This window comes from Ostrea edulis, chromosome 9, assembly GCF_947568905.1.
Source record: "Ostrea edulis chromosome 9, xbOstEdul1.1, whole genome shotgun sequence".
Lineage (NCBI taxonomy): Eukaryota > Metazoa > Mollusca > Bivalvia > Ostreida > Ostreidae > Ostrea > Ostrea edulis.
Genome location: NC_079172.1, coordinates 8,834,599 through 8,839,725, shown reverse-complemented (window position 1 = coordinate 8,839,725; position 5,127 = coordinate 8,834,599). Strand labels below are relative to the sequence as shown.

Below are 5,127 nucleotides of genomic sequence, written 5' to 3'. Positions count from 1 at the left end.
CATTACCAGTTCGTTGGAGTTATCGCGCTTTGATGACTCTTGTGCGTCATTGGTAAGAAATTGCACAAATCTCGCGAGCAAGTGCGAGATTACTGGGACATAAACGGAACGAAACGTACATAGCACACCCCCCCCCCCCTTTTTAAGAGTTAAAATACATGGTGTATTTTTAAATAAAATTACCATTAGTCAAACTGCATTTTTCAAATATTCAAATATTCTAACACTATCTTATTAAAGATGTTACATGTTTCTTAATTAAACTCCACCACACCTATTTAAAAAATTCCAAACAACGATGTTCTCTGGACATCCAAGTCCATCAATATTTTGTAATTTTCAAATTAGCTTAGATGCAGTTTGGAAACGCATTAGGTGTGTTAATTAGTGTTATAAACGTCTTTAAAAAATGCAGTGTGGCACATACATGTATACAACTTGTTCTAAAATATGGAGATTTCCGGGGGGGGGGGGGGGGGGGGGTACGATTACAAAGTCCATGCCATATGAACCTGTCCTAATTGTATGATAAAATAGAATATCTTCATAGTCTGACAGAATAACTTTAAAAACATATTAATCACATTTATTACAAGAAAATTTCTTGTGTTGGATGTGCATATAGGTTTTTCCCCTCACAGTTCTTGCAATTGATGCTTTATATCGGCACGGTCAGATTTGGCAAATGTAGTAGCTTCTCTCCCTCATATAGTTTAATAAGACCGTTTGTTTTCTTTTAAGAATAATCAATTCCTAAATTTGACTTTAGAATTTTAATCAGTGTTGTGGTTTGCAGTCGGTAATAATATGCATTCGATACCATAATTCATAATAAGGGTCTGTAAGTCTCGTTTGCTTTCATTTTCGGTTTTACTACTTCCGGGTACAACAACATGTGGAATATATAAAGTCGTAACAGAGAATCGGCGCTAATTTGTAATTTGGTGTATTGTTAAGCGATCGGCTGCATACATGAGACGGGGAAAACCCTGCCATGTAGTTTATTTAGGTTCCTAGTCGATGCTACAGTAAGGAAGCGGTGGATACAAAGATGTAGGTACGTAATATTATCACAATTCAACGAATAATCATGTCAAATTAACACACGTGGGTATAAACTGACAGAATATACTGGATGTGTTGTTTAGATATTTCAGAGGGGGTAGGCCTACAAAAGATTTTGACAGACGAACTGATAAAAATAAAATAATAAGAGCAAAAAATTACATGTACTACAATTTCATAAATGGGGGGGGGGGGGGGGGGGGGTAAGTTTTTCTTCGTTATTGATTTCAACATTTATTAACATCTTTTACTATATAATTCCCTTCTGTCTGAAAGGGGGGAGGAACACTTATTTATTGTATCAATATAGAAAAAATAACCTTGTTAGGAAAAGGGGAAAGGGTTGACAGGACACTCTTGATACTACTTGCCTTTATATAGGGTCCTGCATGATTAAATTTTGTATTGTGTTTCAAGAGAACTGGCATATATCTTTATTGTATAATTATGTAAAAGTGACACATGGCCTTGAAAAGAATGATTGTAACACTCATATTCTGTGCTTATTTCAGAAACTACAACTTTGTTGTGTAGTGAGCCACTTTAAGTCAATAAAAACAGCAACTTATGGTATATTACTTTTTTTCATAGACACAAAGTTACGAAACCTGCTGAAGCAGAAGCATCTGCTTCAAATGTACATGTAGGAACCGAAATTGATACTGCTACCAATATATCTGTACCAGACAACAATGAAGTGCATCTACATGATCACGAGTATTAACAGCATCAAACCCTCAACATTTAAAAAGGTACAGTGTACGATACAAGTATTCTAGTACATCAAACCAGGAAGTTACAACGGTTGTTAAGTTTAGTGTCAGGTGGTTTTTCTGTATTTTCTTCATTCTCATTTCAGTGTTATCTAAATTTATATGCACACCAAATACTATAATGGTATTGCTTTTGTTCTTACAGCTTCCCTTGAAGACTATGATGTTGTAAACTTGCAGTGAGAAATATACCTGCTTAATTAAAGGAAACCATCCATGACAATTGGGAACATCATAATTGAAAGACCCTGGAAAGGTATGTTTTAGCGGTTCGTTAAGGAAAAATGAACAATGCACTTTCTATACACTGACTAGTTATCAATTTCACAGGTCAGCGCAGATTTCACAATATTCAATTACCTAGTAATTTTAGGGGGGTATAAATGTTGCTGTATACACCATTTTCTGTGGATATTTTTCATATATTCATGAAATTTTGTTTGAAGGGATCATGAACACTGTTGGGAGTGTCCATTCAACTGAAATATAAAAGTAAGAAGAATTGAAGATTGCAATGGATGCAACAGAAGTGACCTAATATGACCAAATTGATATGAATAGCCAGTTTTTCGCTTGCAGTAATGACAAGAGTCGCCACAAAGAAAAGACCTTAATGTGTATTACACCTAATGCAGCTTATTTCCAATCTGTATGCTGGATACAAATCTAATTTGGCAATTGTGAACCATTGTGACATTTTAGAGAAGTTGCAAGTTGGTGATATATTCCTGGCGGACAAAGGATTTTGTTTTTTTGACAAACTTCCAAATGACATGACACTTAATATCCCATTCTTTCTTACAAATAAATCCCACTTCTCAAAAGAGGATGCACAACTTTGCTATAAAATTTCCAGATGCAGAATCCATGTTGGATGGGAAAATGAGAGATCTTTTTTTTTTTAAATTCCTTAGCCATTATAGATATTGATCTGACAAAATATTTCAGATTTGTGTGGATCATGTGAATTTGCAGGTTCCCCTTTTGAAGGAGATTGCAGATAAATCCTACAAACTTATTAGATTAATTGCATGTATATATATATACCTTAAATCTGCACATACCTGCCACATTGAATTTTTAAAGTTAAAAGTAATGAATACCATATATGCAATATAACTTTACTACATATTTATTTAAATATAAAGCCTTTTATATTCATATGAATATAAAGCCCTTTGGAACGTCTCCATCAGAATGAAATATTCTCGAGAGGAATGTTAAACAATATACAATCAAACATAAAGCCTTTTGTTCTCATTCTGAAGGTTTTCAAATCTGCATTATTAAAAAAGAAGTAAAATCCATTGTTTGAGTAAATGCATGTAATTGGATGATTTTTGTAAAGCTGGACACTGTGTCTATACATACATGTATTTTGGTTCATCTAAAATAAGAAAAACGCTTGTCTATAATGTTTATTCAATAAATATACATGTAATTACATAACTTTGATAGATGCACCACTGATATCATAATAAAGTATATGTACATGTGGTTATGTGTGTGTGTTTTAGACTGCAAAAATACTTCATTATTATAATTAAACTCTATCACGCTTAAAAGGTTGACATAATATATCTTTGTCAATGTGAATTATTTGAGTGTCACTAGGAATCCACACTAGCAAATCACAGCATTGGGTGTCTTTCAGGTGGTGTTGTCCTTGAATCTGATGCCAATATTCAGATTTTGTTTTGAGGTGCAGCGAATCATCCCTTGCATCACATTCTAAAATGGCAAATGTCATTACATGTATTGATAAAATATACCTGATTTACAAGTGCTCTGAAGAGTGGTGAAAGTATTATACTGCAATATGCATACTTATTTTGACATAGATGTACTGCAGTATTCAAAACTTGATGCAAGTAAAGTTTATAAAGAACATTAGCAGTTCAATATCACAATGAAGCCTAAGTAGTATATGTATTTCATTCATAAAATGTTACTTTAAAGTTATAATAAACTTGGATACATCCATAATGATATATATGAATACATATATGTACAGCTAATGTACATGTATTAGGTACACATACACATAATTGTTCAATCTATAAAGCTGACTTACCAAGAGGGAAATCCCAACATTTGCACAGGCCTCTTTAATTGTCATTGTTCGAGCTGAAAATGGGCACTTAGCCTCAATTAAGAATTTCAGGGGTTGCTGAAAATGGCCTGTTGCCCTGCGGAATGAGGATGCAGTTAATTCCTCCACTTTGACTGTGCCGACTTTGGATGTTTTATCCAACTACTGACGTACTTTACATTGAACAGTTTTATTTGCCTTCTTATATCTGAAAAATTCCAATATATCTACATGTAAAAATTTTATCTTCACAGTTCGAACCCATTTATTACCTACTTTGGGTATAGATAAGATAAGTTTATTCCAATTTTGGGCCCAGAGGGCATAACAGCAAGACAGTTTATAAAGAAAGAAATTTCTAAAAAAGAAAGAAAGTTTACAACATATAAACTTATAATTATTATAATCATACGATATAGATCCAAACATGTATTGACATTATTTTATCTTTAGATTGTGTACCTGCCTTTGAAAATTTGCTGTCATATGAAGATCGACACTTATACTGCCCCATTATGGGCATACTGGCATCAGACATCCACATTAATGATGACTGCACAATGCACAACACCTTTATCCTCAGATTCAAGGCATATCTATAAAATATTAAACAATCTTAACCCATCTGTGATGTAACTGATATAGATAGGCATATTTAATGCGCTTTGTTTATTGAATAAACAACTGTACACTGCAGGTGCGTAAATGTAGTATCGTTGTTCACCCACCCACCCACCCCCTTCCGATCTCCCCAGTACGTTCGTATAAATACAAAGCAAGTTTTATGCATAATCCGTTTTTATTTTCAAGTATTAATATACTTTCAATTGGAATGATTTGAGATTTAAAAACGTATCGTACATCTCTCTAGTTCATAGATTATGCTTTTACCAACCTGCTCTTTATCTGGAAGACGTACCCTCGTCGATGCTTGTACACTGGCGGTTATTACACGTAATTCGTCAAACACGAAGCGAAGAATCCTCGACCACTCCACTAATGCTTCAATTCCCATGTTTATCTCGTTAAAACCTCCACATAATCGATTGATAACGCTATATCTATGTATACCACTCTCTACATAGTGCAATCTGAGATGTTGATGTACCCGGAAGTTAATAATCTCGCTAAATCTCGGCAATCACATGACGAGACTTACAGACCCTATTACGCATGCCTAAGTAATGTATTTACATT

At 34.0% G+C, this 5,127-nt stretch overlaps 2 long non-coding RNA genes across 2 annotated transcripts; one reads left to right on the top strand and one right to left on the bottom strand.

Annotated features, from left to right (window-relative positions):
- The first annotated feature begins 496 nt into the window (after positions 1-496).
- Positions 497-3,335, top strand: LOC125658739 (uncharacterized). The gene is made up of 4 exons (XR_007363787.2): positions 497-1,057; positions 1,657-1,817; positions 1,984-2,094; positions 2,285-3,335. It is a non-coding gene; the product is annotated as an uncharacterized LOC125658739 (long non-coding RNA).
- LOC125658738 (uncharacterized) lies at positions 3,243-5,076 on the bottom strand. The gene is made up of 4 exons (XR_007363786.2): positions 4,826-5,076; positions 4,393-4,526; positions 3,913-4,138; positions 3,243-3,569 (listed from the first exon to the last, which is right to left on the bottom strand). It is a non-coding gene; the product is annotated as an uncharacterized LOC125658738 (long non-coding RNA).
- Positions 5,077-5,127: the final 51 nt, after the last annotated feature.